The sequence below is a fragment of the Pelmatolapia mariae genome, linkage group LG15 (genome assembly GCF_036321145.2).
Source record: "Pelmatolapia mariae isolate MD_Pm_ZW linkage group LG15, Pm_UMD_F_2, whole genome shotgun sequence".
NCBI lineage: Eukaryota > Metazoa > Chordata > Actinopteri > Cichliformes > Cichlidae > Pelmatolapia > Pelmatolapia mariae.
The window spans coordinates 16,835,216-16,851,184 of NC_086240.1; the positions used below are offsets into that span (position 1 = coordinate 16,835,216).

The window sequence follows — 15,969 nt, forward strand, 5'->3', positions numbered from 1 at the left end:
AGGGGCACAAGAAGAAGGGAACAGAGTAATCCGGGAAAATGACAAACAGAGAGACACAGATAAGGAAACAGGAAGCGAGTGGAAAGAGAAAACATAAGGGAAGAGAACTAGGAAATAAAGCATCATCCTAGATCAACTAGAACCCAAAACCAGGACACACTTAATGTGAATAATATTAGTCTTTTACTTTCACTCCACACATAAGGCTTTTTGACTTCATATACTGCAGATAATGAAACACGCTGACTTGATGAGTGTCTGTGTCCTAGCAGTGACCGTATTTTATCGGTGCTCCCAAATAGACTTTGCCAGTTTATAGTCACACAAATCTCAATTATCGGACTTGTAACACTAATTCTTATAATACTGTTATTCAGATCCTGCTGCCATACCTATTCTAATTGAACCCTCCCTCAGTTGCCCCCTTTCCAGTGTTGATGTGCTACTAAAATTTCCTGCAGAAAAACTGTAACACTCTTAAATAAAAAGGAGGCAAACACACTAAATGACAGGACAGGAGGGGCCTGAAACAGATGGCTGTTCCCTCTACATAAGTAAATTGACCATAAATTCAATTCATTTCTCCCCTGTGTGTGTGTGTGTGTGTGTGTGTGTGTGTGTGTGTGTGTGTGTGTGTGTGTGTGTGTGTGTGTGTGTGTGAGAGAGAGAGAGAGAGAGAGAGAGAGAGGGAGAGAGAGAGAGACTTAGAGAGAGCTCATAAGCAGGAGGAGACTTTTTCTTTTCGTGCACAGTCGCACTGAATTAAATCAAATTGAACGTTTCTTTATCACATCACGACCAATGAGGCTAATTCCAAGTGATTTTCTGTTTAAGAATTGGCAGTAATGTCTATTGTAAGCTATACAATACTGGGATACTGGTTCCCTTCTTGTCACTCCAACATATTAGAACTGAACAGTGATTGATAGAGCGAGGAGAATAGGAGAGAGAGAGAGAGAGAGAGAGAGAGAGAGAGAGGTGGTTAAGCCTATCCGGAGGAAGAAGCAACTAGCCAAGAAGCCTCAGCAGTTACACTTGCCAAAGCGGTTCCATTTAGCCAGCAGGCTACACTTGCAGCATTCACCGTTTAAATGTGAATGAACAATTTTGCATACGTGTTCGAGCCACAGTCGCTCCGCGTCTCTTCCTGTCTGCGCTGTGCTGGAGAGGCAGCTGGGAATAGGATTTTCTTTAACATAACTTAACGGCGGCAGCAGTTGTTGGACCGGCGTTTTTCTTTTTTTTTCTTTTTTTTCGGCGCCTCCTCGCAGCGGATTTACAAAGCCTCTCCGGAACCCGCAATGAAATTCAGCACCCTGGACAGAGACTAAGCGTTTCAGCACCCGGGGCAGCGATTCACCGTCCACTGGAGGTAAGCCAGCAGGAGTTAGCAGAAGCCCTTCTGCCTTGTATCTTCACGGTGGTGAGGGGAAAGAGCAGGTTAAAAAGGAGACCAAATGACTCCTGAACGTGCTATCACTTGTCTCAGCGCTGCTTCAGAGCGGGATATGCGCACATGCCAGACATTAAAACGGTGATGCTGAGAGGTTGAAATCACAGAAAGCACAGTTTCCTCGCTAGTAAGTTTAAAAAAGATTGGTAGGTGTAAAGCTTTACCAGTTCTGCCACTTTCTCTCGTTCTTGTTCCGACTCTTTTTGGGGGGCTTATTTTAGGCGCTCCTTTAAAGGGATTCGTGTTATGTGGAGGGGGGGGGGGGGAGGGGGTAAAGACGGCTAAAGTAATTGCCAAGCATTACTTGTTTCTACAGCTATTTGAATGATTAGATTTGTCGCCATGCTTCGATAAGCAGGGGGCTTCCGTTTGCCCCTCCCGCCGGTTTCATTTAAGGCAGCTGTTTATTTTGAAGAGTCAGCGCGTGCCCGGGCGGCAGCGGCAGCGGCTCGTGCCTCCGGTCTGCGCGGAAAATCAGCCCATCCGTGTTCAGAGGCCCCCACCAGCCTCCGCACCCAACACACACACACATAGACGTTCACACCGCCCCCACAGCACGCGACTGTTAATCCTCACGACCCCTGTGCTTTCCCACCTCATCGATATTTTAGCCTTTCTATTTGATAATGGGCACAAGAAAGAAAGGCGCTCCTCCCTTTTAGCACACACGCATTTACTTCAATATTTCTTTCTTTTTCGGAGAGACCAAGCCTTGGTTTCAATTTCTCGCCTCATTTCTGAGTTTTTAAAGCCACCAGCCGTGGCTTTAACCCAGTGACTCCAAAGGTTAATCTTGCAGGTGTAACCACTGTGAAGCTTCAGATGATTAAAGTGTGTGTTAGGCCGTATAGTTATAGGTGTGTGATAACCAGTTCCTTTTGCTACCAGTCAGAACTATAGTTTGGTAATTATTGGAGTGTATATAAGAGGACAAAATGAGTCCATGAGCTCAAACTGTAAACCTTTGAAGTTTGAGTACATGCTGTTTTCCTGTTATTGTATGTCATGTAACACTAAGATGTTATTTGGGGGGTGGACTGTGTGTGGAGCTGAGACTAAAAGGCCTTTTTCATAAACTTTCTTATGCCTCATAGATTAAAACAATAAGCATATTAATCATTACCCCACTCATGAATAAAACCCACAGGCCTTTAAAAAATGTGTCAAGTGTTAGCAAATATTGTCACGTTAAAGATTTTCTCTTTTTTTAATGCCCATTTAATCTAAGCAGCACATTAGCTATTGCTGGGATTAACCACGTGACCTTTTGGTTTCCAGACTGGTGCTTAAACTTGATGTGGCCACCCAGCTTGTTCACTCCATGCCTTGCTTGATCTGTCGGCTGTAGCTCTTTTGCACGAAGAAATTAGCTTTCAAAATTTAAAAGAAGAAAAATCCCAGTGTCAGGGCTGCTTTGAATAAGAGGTGACCCCTGTGGTTTTTGGTGGCTTTTTTTTTGTTGTTGTTGCCTGCAGCACTCCAACAGGCTCTGATAGCCCTTCAGACACACTCTCACACACATGCATACGCTCTGACTGTGTGTAAACCCACAGTGATGTAAGCCTCAGTTTTTAAAGCCTTGATTTTAATGATGTTCATTAGGATTTTGATTACACTGAATGTGTGATAACTCTCGGCACTGCGTTAAGTGTGTCTGATATGTCGGCTCAGACTCTGAGTGACAAGAATTAAGTGGGAGGAAGCAAGAAGTGTGAATCACAGCAGAGATGTTGCCAGGGGGCTCCACTCCCGTGTCCTTGAAAGAAAGAAAGCATATATTGATATGCCAGTGTTGCCTCTGGGCTATTAAGCTCTGGGCACCACTGTATAGAAATTGCTGCTCTATATCATTGGGATGATGAACTAAATGCAAATTAATCTTTCATGCTCAATTTATTATCCAATAAACAGACCATGAATTTGAATTTTAATAGTGGCCCTACAGAGGGCACACCCCAGAATTGCCTTTTACCTCTCTGTAAACTGCATTTATTTTGATTAAAATTGCAGTGGCTGCAGTGAACATGAGATGCTCTGAGTTCAGGGCAGTTGTCCTGAGGTATTTCATTTTCTTGTACCATGAAAGCAGTGCCAGTTTAACATTCATTTGCCACCTAGAGGGTTACCTCTCAACTGGGGTTGTTCACACTGTCTCAAACCATGCCTCATTGAGAAACATGGCACGGCACAACCACAGCCTTAGGGTCAGCAGTTGGGAGTCCACACTGGCATCCACAACACAGCTTGTTGATGGGCTTTGCTTTAGATTTTTCTTCTTTTTTTTTTCTTTTTTTTGCATTACATAGATTGCAGAACCGCGTTGCTTTTCATGAGTATGCATTTTACATGCTCATTGCACAGTGGATCATGTTTCTGCATGCCTGGAATTCCATTTGTGGAGTCTCTTAAAATTCAGGCCTTTGCTAGAAATGCAATTAGATCCCATATTGCTATAAATACATGATGGGCCAATCTGAAGGCCACCGAACAGGCAGAGGCAGTGAACACCCACTCACCCTCCTCACTCCACATCACTCCCCCTTCCTAATCGAAATCCTCTCCCCCTCACCCCGCCACATGGTGAGTTGTGGGCAATTTGAATGGTCAGCAGAAGACAGTCAGGAAGCAATGGCTGTCATACAGAATACTGGGCCACAGTGAGCCTCATCAGTATAAAATCTACGTGTCCACAGAAGTGTAGTTATTCCCTCCTAGGTGTGTTTCTTTCGGTCCTGTTGCAGAGATAGAAACTGGATTCATGAGAGTGCTCTGTCTTTCCTGGGCTAGGCTCTACTGGGCGAAGTGTGCTACGCTAAACTGTGTGGTTCTGTGTTGTGCCTTGCTTTGCTGTGCTCAGTGTCGTTAGCCGAAACACAGCTGCTACTGCATCTGATGCAGTGAGCACACAGCTCGTCTCACCGCTTCCCTGCCACTGGTTTTCCACTCCAGTATCGCTATGCTTCGGAGGGCTATAATCTCACTGACATAATGGCACCCAGTCCAATCAATAGCCAAATGGCACAGCGAATCGATAGCTACAATACTGTACAATAACGTGGCCTGGGAGAGACAGAGGGGAAAAGCAGCATGCAGCCATCGTGTTTAACCCTGAAAAACCCTTTGAATATATACTCCTTAATTATGGATCAAAAATACCAGCCTTGTTAACGATCCATGTATTATGGATTGCTGCATGATCTACGCTAATATAAGCACAGCAGTTGGAAAAATACTGGCACCACTTTCCAGGCTTGCTTTCCTCACTCTCTAATCACCACACAACCCACACACAAACACACACAAACAGCACAAAACTAGTGCCTGAACTACTGTAAAATATACAAGTTTGCATAGTGCACAGAGGAAAATCCTGAGTAAATATCCATCATTTGTTGTACTTGGAAGCTTTTTTTTTTTTCAGATTTTCTTGAAAACACAAACCAGTGGGTGTCAATATTAGGCAAGGGGGAAGCGTTCACACATTTAGCCCTTTCAATTAACAGTTGTTGGTTTTCCCTGAGGACCCAGAAAATTCATTTGGTTTTTAAGCGTTAGTCAAGCTTTTATCTAAACCTAGCTTAAAGAACTGTGCGATGGGGGGGAGTATGGAGTATATTCAGAGTTTTATCTGATAGAAACCAGCTAGTATTTCACACTCTAGAAAATGCGCCTTTAAATGATCCAGTTTTAAACGTTTTGTCTGCACCGTTCTCAGAGATAATGTTATGCACAGAGAAAAAGACCAAGACGGCTCTGGGAAGAATACAAATTGCAAAGGTAACTAGGTAAGGGTCACAGCTAGAGCTAAATAACGGCTGTTATTCCAGCAGAGAAGCAAATTGCCCTGAATGGAAGATAAGAAGTTTATCTTTCTGTCTGTGCCACACTTTAACACTGCTAGAACCAAGATATGATTAGATCCAGCCTTTAAAAAAATCACTGCCACCCTAAATGGCACTTTCTCTGTTAGAGGGCAATTTGGCAATCTGCTCAGCATCTCATAAAGCAGCTACACTGGACGTTTATAAATCAAAGACTTCAAATCTCAGAATGTGGCTGGAGGAGAAAACAAATGTACCCATGTGAATTTTTAAACAATCACTCCAAGGTTTGTTGTGGTAGCATAAAATTCCACCTGCACCATCTGTATGGTGGTTAAAGATTTTATTTTAATCTCTGCTTTGACTGTGGATGTTTTTTTTGCTCGCAGCTCACTAATTTGCTCCAGTGGAGGATTGTTGACAAAAAAAATAAAGGGACCTGTAGCGGGAGCAGAATGCAAATCTGCCTCTTGCCCTGTGTATATGCAGAAATGTTTGGCATGTCATTACCACAAATGTCACCATGTAACTAGCAGCTAGTGCTGTTCCCCTCACACAACGGCATGCACAGCACACCTACATTTTTTAATGCCACCCATATACCCACCCACGCCCTGCATATACACATGCTTGCGCACTGAATGCTTTAAAGAAAGTGTGATTGTGCGGGTATATAGAAGTGAAATATTGGAGCCATTGCAGCCCTCCAGGCATGCAGTTATCAGGGATATAGAACTGATGGGAAATCAATCAGCTCAAGTGGAGTGGCCTGGCCTGTGGTGAAGAGAATCTTGTCTTTTTTAGGTGCATGCCTTGATGTCTGCAGCTTACGTTCTAACCACGGGTAGATGTAGAGAGATTTGTTCTAATATATGGTTAAGTATGGTCAACAGTGGTTAGAAAGGGCTAAGAACAGATTGTGGTTTGGGTAATAATGTGTATATGGGAAGTGTAAATAATTATTGGTCTTTCCCAGAAACAGAGGTGGAGGTACTAATGTTGTTTACTGCTACAAGACCTCAGGGGAGCAGAGTGGATGTTGGGGGCATGTCTGTTTTTTTAGAAGAGAAACTGCAGTTTTCATCCCATTTCCTAATGTTGCTGTGTTTTACAAATAACACAGTCGTTGGGCCAGGCTCTGTAGAAAAGTCTATGTATACGTTCTAAACGTATACTTCATATTTTATTTAACCTATAAACATTTTAAGTTTCAGACATGAATGCATGTCTTTATTTAAATTTTAATTTCTGGCGCCTCAGGGTGGAATAAGAGTGAGGGGTTTTTTTCTTTTGGGAAAAAAAATGAATAGGGAAATACTCATTTCTTCAGACCTCGGTATGTGCTTAAAGACATTTCTAAAACCTGTGCGTATTTTGCGTGCATAAGTTAAAATATAATCTTTCATGACTTCAAGGGGCACAAAGAATATGAAAAAGTAGTTTGGTTTAAATTTATTATGTCCAGATATCCTTGTAACCAGCCTAAAAGTAGTGTTCCTTTATCCATGAGCCTGATGAAGAACTGAGTGAAATGCAGTGCTTTTGCTCTGAGTCCTTGATTATAGTTTTACAGACTGAGTGCGCAGTATCTACCACAAACACTCATGGCTAGTTTATTATGAATATGTTCTGGTCTTGAAATGAACTATTGTGCATAAATACATGCTTTCCCCTCTTTTTAAGATTCTTTTCCTCTATATAAATATCTATCTCTAACCTTACCTATCCTACAGTCATATTTACTTGCCGCAATATAAGGGGAGTGTTGCAGAATGAAACTCAGAAGATCTGTTACATCTCTGTGTCAACCTCATTTCTAATTCATGCATGTTATTGTTGCTCTGCAGCTGCATATATGTTCTCTGAGGTGCACGGGCCAAACCTGAATCACATACAAAAATGAAGAGAACAAGGTAATGTGCTGTAGCTAGAGGCTCTAGAGGATTTAAGTGTCCATAAACATTAATATGCTATATTATCCCACTGAGACTGTTTCCTTTATGGTGATTTTAAGTAGGAGAGTAAACCCATTTTCACATTTTCATGCAGACTTCTCAATGGCTTTATCTTGACAGGAGGTAGAGACAGGAAGTGCACGTCTGTATGCGTGTTCCATTTTTACATTTTTCAGGGCTCTTATAGGAAACAGCTTACAACATGCACAACCTCGCTCGTTTAAATGCTCGGACTGTCAGCAAAACAAGGATTCACATTAATCTGTCAGCATGTGTGTTTGGCTGTGAATGCATTTGGCCACATACACACGTCCATGGATAACGAGGGTGTCACAGCAATGCTCCAGTTTCTGCTGTGTAATACTATTAGAAGGGAAATAAACAGCAATATTCCATGTTTGTCCACATTTTCAATGTGTTACATATTTCCATCTTATTATATTATTACTGCGAGTATGCACACCTGACCAGATGCTGTTTGTGTACATTTCTTTACATGTGTGCATGTGTGTATTTTCTAGATGAGTTGATTTCTTCTCATTTGTGAATGCGCAGTATGTGAGTACTGTATGTCTGGATTAGTCTTAAGTGTGTGTTTTGCAGTGTGCATGTGTTTTTTTAAACGCGTGTTGGTTTATGCCTCTGTGTGACAGTGGATGTTTGCATTTGTGAGTAAAGAGGAGTCTACGAGTGACAGCGAAGTGTCAGCGGGGATATGATTTCAAGAACCATGAATCACTTTGTGCTGCTTTTAATTTAGCATTACTGAAGGCAGGAAAGGTTTTAGTAGAGAAGAGAGAAGACATTATGGCATTTCTCACATTTTGGAGTTCTGTTATTACACTAGTGAGGGATACAGATGGGTGATGAATGCAAAGAACGGGAATGAGAAAAATAGCAGATGTTTCCATTTAAAATTAAGAGTCGGTAAATAATGTGTAGAGTGTGAATCAGTAGAATCAGTAAGGCATCACTTTTTATTAGCTGAAAAGCAAACCTGGAGCTACGTGAAACAGAAGCTGCCCGGTAGTTCAAACAGCCAAGTTGATCCTCCTTCACACCCACATGACATACTCCCCTAACAGCAGCGTATATCCAATGCGCCCTTTCAATCATGGCGGTGTACTTAAGCTGTCAGTGATCTGCTCACTATTTGCTGCCACACTGCTCACCTGAAACCTATGCTATCACTCTGTGCATAAAGCATTTAAAACCCCCTATAATCTATTCCACAAGCTTGGCTAACTGAAATGGTTTTCACTCAAGCTGCAAACTCCAGGGCTGAAAAATGAATCCAAAACGCTCAAGTGCCAAAAAGTGCAGTTCCTGAAGAGGCCACTTGAGGAATCCCTATAGACTTCAGCCATGAAATCAGTCCCTGAAGTTTCTTCCTCCCAGCAAAATAACCAAATCCCATTTGGATTTTGCGAAAGATAAAAATCACAAGTGTTTTCTCATTGCCTGGCAGTTGTGCCTACACAGGCGGTAGCTGTTTGCTGTGCCACACCTCTACAAATTCAAGTCACCGAACTGGACCTTTGTCCAGTCACTGCTCTTCGTGTCAGTGCCTTTTGAAGCAGTTATCTGACAAACAATTTGTGCTGCTTCAAAGTAGAGCCCATCCAAGAAGTTTCTGCTCTAGTTTCAAACGGTGCGATTGTGTTATTATCTTAGTCTGAGTCACTTATCACTAATCAGCATTTGTTTCTATCCATGGGATACACCCATACATCCATACAGTTAATGGATGAAGTCTACTTAACAAGTTTGCTAGTGTTTATATTCATCTTGTAATCCAAATTTTGTCAGTTTAGACTCTGAAAAGCAATGTTCAAAATGTGGCTATGTACATCTTTTATATACAGGCTACACAGGCTGGCTGATATACGCTACATTTGCTGCAGTAGATTTCCACTGACAAACTATGTGAAAAAGTACTACGCTGCACCAAGTGCAAGATGGTTTATGTCAGCTTTTGCCTCATTTTTTCTCATTTATAGGTTCACACTAAAGTTGACTTTTTTTCTGTACTTAGCAATAGTATTTTACATCACATTGCAAAAGAACAGTGAACATTAATAATAGCTTTTAAGACATTTTTCATTTGGGTGGGAGAACTGTTAGCAAGTGAGTGACAGATCAGTGCACCAGGATGACAAGGAGGCTTGCCTTTCTGGTTGACTTGTCTGCCATTGCTGGTTAAGAAGCAAAATGAATTGAGATCATCTGGAAAAACAAACAAAAAAAAGACTGTCTGAAAATCTGCCAAACACAGCTTGTGGTGTACATCAAGGGCCTCGTTATGTGCGTCTATTTCTGTATTGTGCAAAGTGTCACCCTTTGTGTAGATGTCATCAAGTTGTTTTCAATTATGTGTCACCATATGTCTGTTTGTACAGCTATATGCTGCCCGCTCATTATGGTGTTGTCTAAGTTGGACAATGGGCTAGAGGTGCACATGAGACAGATTTCACCCCACTGGAGACATAAATATATTATCATAATAGCCACGACACATTTTACTGACAGTCTCCTGCTGTTCTGTTGTTTATTTGCTCCTGGACAAAACCAGTCAGGGTTATATTGGCTAAGGCGGTGTCCAAACCAAATAGATACAGTAGATAATAAGGGAGCACTACTGGATCGTCCTCTAAGCATCCTTATTAGTAATTTTAAACTGTTCCTGTAGAGAACATTGTTTGGACAACCTTTGTAAAGCTGGCAGTGCTGTGCAGGTGTGATTGTGCGTAATTACAGTTTGTGCTTTTTTTTCTTGTAATTAAGTCTGGCCCACAGAGTCAGCACCCAAGCTAGCCTAGGCTCCGTGTACAATGCAACAAAACAGAGGCTTGCGTGATTTAATTACCGCACAATCACACAGTTCACACACATGTGCACACAAACAACAGCAAGCCAACAAGGCTCATACTCTCTTCTGCAGCTCTCTGTATTCCCCTCTCGTTTGTCACTCGCTGCCCTTTGCCAGCCCTCCACAAATTCACTGGGTTTGTGAGGTGCAGGAGGATAGCCACCATGGCAGGGAATTAACCCTGCTGTATGGGGCCACCTGACCCGTCTGTAAGACATTATTGCCTGTGTGTTGTACGTTTCAGCCCACCGAGTGCAGTAACTATTGTGTATATCATCATCGATACAGATCAAGCCTGACGAAGGGAAAAGTCAGACACCCTGAGCTGGACTGGAGCCAGGACTGGTAGACTGATTAGTCCATAGTGGCTGCTGGTAGATGTTGCTGGGGGGATAAATTCAGCTCCGTATGACTGTTACTTCGGCTCGGAAAAGCAGAAGCAGCTGCTGCTGTGTCACTGCCCCTCGGCTGTGGAAGGAGACTCTGGAGATACAGGACTACTCTCCTCCCCTTTTCCCCAAGCTTGCTTTCTCCCCCCTCTCTGCCGTTACTCTTTTCCTCTATCTCTTCCCACTGCACCTCCCCCTCTCTCCCATCTTTCTTGCTTCCTTTCTCAGCAGCACTTAAACACCAGCACCAACAGGCAGTAGATAATGCAAGGACACACACACGCACCCAACAGTGATGTACTCTCACGTGTACTGCTTCGTTTTCTGTGTGGGCTCAAACACAAAAGATTGGTCCGTCTTATCTTTCCTGTTGTCATACTGCCCAAATGTGTGTGTGTGTGTGTGTGTGTGTGTGTGTGTGTGTGTGTGTGTGTGTGTGTGTGTGTGTGTGTGTGTGTGTGTCTGTGTGTGTCTGTGTGTGTGTGTGTGTGTGTCTGTGTGTGTGTCTGTGTGTGTGTGTGTTTAGATACACACACACTTGTGTATGGAAGTGCACTTTTAAAAGAAAGCAGATGAGAATTTGCCTACATACAAATGTGTGTGAGTGCTTGTGTCTTGTTTTCAGTGATGAGCACTTTTTTTAACTAGCCTGTCTCTCAACTCAGCACGGCACTAATAGGCATTCTGCAAGCCACTCTGCTCTGCAATTAGCCGAAAACCACGGGAAAAACATTGATAAACAAAGATGAAACAATTTACGCCCTGCCCGTTGCAAAACCCTCAATCGAAGTCAAATGCTATTATCATCCCGGCAATATATTTCGGCAGGTGGAAGCCCGCTCTGCCAAACAGATACTACTATACCCTTGAAACACATCAAACAAAAGCAGATGCAAGTGCCTGTTTGCTCAAACACTTATTAAAATCCCATATAGGCCACTTATGTGGGTGTTGTTACTGGAATCAGAGTTAAAGCAGTGGTGGCTGCTTCATCCTTGTCCCCACAGTGCTATGGCAGAGAGTATCAGGGGCTACTAGCCATAGTTTCATGTCAGAGCCAAAGTCAGGGAATGCAGCCACCATCACAACTGAAAAGCTCCATCATCCAGCAAACACGCTCATCTATCCTGAGCTGACTGCAGAGCAAAAGAGATAGCTTTAGGAATTTAAAACAAAAAAAAAAAAGTAAAAAAGAAAAACGTGAATTGTTTGCCCTTTCTTTTCTCATTGGCTTTCTATCTATACTATCAGCCATTGCTATAGATTTCTCTCATTTCGAGCTATTTCTTAGCTGAAAATGTTTACACTTAATGAAACCAGACCAGCCCACTCCCTGATGCCTGATGCCTTTGAACATTATTCTTAGCCTCAGCAGATCAATATCAACTATGTTCCCTGTCGGTCTGTTTGCAATCACTAAAACTTGGTAGTAATGAATTTTTTTTTCACCTCAAACTCTGGAGCTGTGTGATGAAACCAGCAGCATCTCCATCTCTTACTAGGCTTTTCTTGTGAATACTGTCAGGCCAAATATCTCTCATATCTTGTTGTTTTTAATCTCTTGCCAATAATTGAAGCATGCCAGGAATGAAATGCTTGTATTGCCAATCACAGCAGCCACTTACGTTGATGCAAGTTGTTGGAAACCAAATGGAGGTTGGAAATTGAATAAGGGGCCGGGCTGTATCACACCAGCAGACAGACAGCACATTGTACTGGTCAAACAAGTGGTCTGCTGGCACCCTTTTTAAATCGGAGACGGTCAACAGGAGTCAAAAATGTTGACTGGTGCCTTGCATCACTGGACACTGGAGTGAGTTTTACAAGGTCTCAGTCAATGGCCATGACAAGCTACAAGCGACATGTCTGCACTCTAGACGGCACTGGGGAACCCGTGCATCTATATTCTGAAGCTCATCTGTCTGAGAAAAAACAAATTTACAATTCCCACTAGCCCTGAACAGGAGTATGCACATGTACACAGTGAAAATATACTAAAAAAGGGATAAAGTGCAGCCTGAGGACAAAATAAAGACAGGCTACGTATCTAAAATGATAAAAACTTCAATATCATAGGATTTTACTAGATAAGCCTACTAAACACAAAACATAATTGGTATATTGAGGATCAAAACAGCAGGATTTTCTTAAAAAGGGCAGAAAAAATAAAGAAAAACAGCTATAAACAGTGATAAGAGGGCTGAGGAATTCAGAAGGGTACCTGACCTAATGTTAAAACTGTGGCTGTAATTACTGATAGGAAAACCACTGTTATATGGTCATTTCAAAACCACGCAGCTAGTTTGCTATAAGCAGTTGCAAAAATAATATGAGTTCACTTCATATGTAGAAGGGTGCAAAACCGTTTCAATCTATCCTATAACTCGTGTGAGGCTTGGTCTGAAACGTTTCTGTGTCAATTTTGGTGAAGATTGGGGGAAAAATGTTTGTGAAGATTGGGGGAAAAATGTTTGTGAAAATTTAAAAAGAAAAGAAAATCCTTCATAAAGATTGCATCAGTTAGTTTGACGCTGTTGGCACTGAGATTCTCACGGTTTTACCAGACAGAAGACTTATTACATAATTTAAAAAAAAAATTTATATATTATTTAAATATTTTGGGGCAAATCTCATTTCTCTAGCACCCCTTATCAGTCACTGTCATAATAACCCAAAATAGGGTCCAGGTACCAAACCAGTGTTGTAGCTAATTAATATTTTTTTGAAATAAACAATAAACAATCAATCTCAGTTTTGCAGGTTTGAGAAAGAAGATCATCTGGGCCTATTTTAGGGAAGATTGTGGTATGAGAAATATTTAAAGTTTTAACTCAAATGCAACATGGTGATGCCGTGGTTAGCACCGTTGCCTCACAGCAAGGAGATCTTAAGTTTGAATCTGCTGCTCTGCTGGAGCCTTTCTTTATGTGGTTGCATGTTCTTCCCATGCATGTGTTCGATCTCTCTGGGAACTCCAGCTTCTTCCCACAGTCCACAGGCATGCATGTTAGCCTAAATTAGCAGCCGTCGAAAGGTCTGATTGTGAGCATCAATGACTGTCAGTGGTTGTGCACCACCTTTTGCCCTACACTGTAAAATGTAATATTGTGTTTAATTAAAAATATTAAATAGGCTGAACTCAATTTTTATCAATTTGTTATTAGAACTCAATTTAAATAAGTTACCAGTACTTTTTATGCAAAAATGCTGATAAACTCGATTAATTTGAGTTGTCCTAACTTAGAAAAACTAAGTAAGCTGGAAGTTTTGCTTCTCAGGGCGGAAGGATGAAAGATGTGTTTTGAAAATGCCACGTGACTGCCGTTCTCCTCCCTCCCGGATCAGTCCGCATGTTCATGGCGCCAGCATTTGTTATGGAATATATTGAGCAAACCTGGAGATATTATTGTTGTCATTGCTGTGGATCTTTACTGACTTGGTGAGTAAATGTTTACTCTTATTCAAACTGATTTTGTGGCTTCTCTTAGTTTAGCACCAGGTTTATAATCTTGCTAGCTAGTTAGTGTTAGCCTAGCGTTGCTGCTGCCGCTGGGCTCATGTTACTTAAAAATTAACACCACAGCCTTAAAAACCTTACATAAAAATACGTCGGTGAATTTTTTTGTTGATTGTTTGAAATAAATAAGTGAGATAAGAGCCCAGACAAAATTCTTTGGGAGGTGCAGCCGTTAGGGGTGGGGTGGGTGTGGGTGTGGGGGGTGGATAACGGAGCTCTCCGAAAACGTGGAAGCACTTTTGCAAATATGTGATATTTTGATAAATTAAGTAGATATTTGAGCATTACATAGCTACATTCTCGCCTGAAAATATCTTAAAAGGTTATTTTGTGACCCAGAAAGGGTAGTCTGGTGAAAAAGAGGATCGCATTTGTCGGCCACGGTTGTCGGAGCCTGTGCGCACTTGTAAGCGCGGCAATGGCGGAGGAGCACTGCTGAAAAACGTATTACTTTTTCTGGGTCACAAAATAAACTTTTAAGATATTTTCAGGCAAGAATGTAGCTGTGTGAATTTCAAATATCTGCTCGATTTATCAAGACATCACATTTGCAAAAATGCTCCGACGTTTTCGGAGACGTCTATTTTTTCATGCTTTGTGGCAGCTTTAGAACATCTGTGGCATCTATTAATGTCAAATCTAGCGTTGATTTAACAACATAAGCAAATTCTATGTTACAATGATTGCACAGCCATTAAGGATCAAATCAGTTTCTGAAAAATGTTCTGTTTTTTCTCCCTCTGCTTGCTTCTTACTGTCTTTGAGGCTCGGGACCAGCACTCCTGTTGTTGGACAGAAAGACATCAACTCAGTGGTAAGTATTTTTGGTTTTCCAATATATTAGCAACTGTCAGTGACATTTATATTTATCAGGCTGAACTTTAATCATACTTTAGATCAGCCTGTTTTACTTATTGTTTTGTTTGTGCTTTGGTTTGGGGAAGTTGTTTCTTTACTGATCTTTTCCTGTCTTCTGTTATTAGACTTGAGATATGACTGCACTATGCTGTTGCTGTGACTCCAGTTAATTCTACAAGACATGCTGTGTAAGTAAACAAACAACAACAGTTTGGTGTGCATTTCTTCAAACTTAGTTTAGAGGGTCTACACTGTATATAGTGAAGTCTGCAAGTTTTCTAACAGCAAAATTTGTTTTGTACCCAAAATCATTTTGCACATCATTAGAATGAAAGTTATTGCCCATGTTTGCATAGCCCTTTTTAAAATTATTCTTTCATGACAATATTGTGTGTTGCGTGGTGGTCACGGCTATCCAGACTGACAATTTGGGACATTGAATGTCACCTCTCCGGCGGGGAGGGAGCCTGAGATTGTCTAAATTGGAGTCTGTTTTATCCCAAATGCAGAAAAAATGTTTTAAGAAAGCAATTAAGTTCATGTTCCAAAAAATATGATTGTTTGCTTGCAGGACACCAGGAGAGATGAGTCCCCCGTCACAGATGGTGTGGTCAGTGAAGATGGTCGCCTGCAGGTTCAAGCTCATTGCATCTCCAACCCACATCCACTGCCACTGTACTTAAGGGAAGTTAAAGACTTTCTTCTGCACCTACATTTGGATCACCTCGATCCATGATAGTCATTCAGGCAGTAATGCCTGGACTGGAAACAAGCCATCCTTAAAATATTACAGCATTCCAGCTCCTGTGTTGGAATGAAAAACGAATGTGTTGTTTAAATTAGAGACTGCACTTGTGACAGAACAATAAATATTTTATGTTGATTATATAAATAATGTAAGTACAAAACAAACTTGTGGTAGGCCTAAACTTATTTTCAGAATAATTACATCTAAGACTTTGTTTCATTGTAAGATTATAACAGTGATGGCAATATAATTTTTATTCAGCAGAACAGTGTCCAGTATGTTGGCTGTTGTACTTTGTTGTGTTTGAAAATAAAAGTTGTGCTCATTTTAACATCATTACAAAAGTGTTGTTAATTATT

General features: G+C 41.4%; 1 protein-coding gene and 1 long non-coding RNA gene across 4 annotated transcripts in view; both read left to right on the forward strand.

Moving 5' to 3' along the window:
• Positions 1 to 994: 994 nt before the first annotated feature.
• tmem121ab (transmembrane protein 121Ab) overlaps positions 995 to 15,969 on the forward strand; it is a 54,269-nt gene continuing 39,294 nt past the window's right edge. For 2 of the 3 annotated variants that reach the window (XM_063495119.1, XM_063495118.1), the window contains exon 1: positions 995 to 1,372. The gene's annotated coding sequence lies outside the window, so the exon portion shown is untranslated. Of the gene's footprint in view, positions 1,373 to 7,121; positions 7,188 to 15,969 lie in introns of all 3 variants that reach the window. The other variant, XM_063495120.1, reaches the window with a different exon arrangement.
• On the forward strand, positions 14,600 to 15,835 carry LOC134643653 (uncharacterized). The gene is made up of 3 exons (XR_010096386.1): positions 14,600 to 14,818; positions 14,988 to 15,050; positions 15,434 to 15,835. It is a non-coding gene; the product is annotated as an uncharacterized LOC134643653 (long non-coding RNA).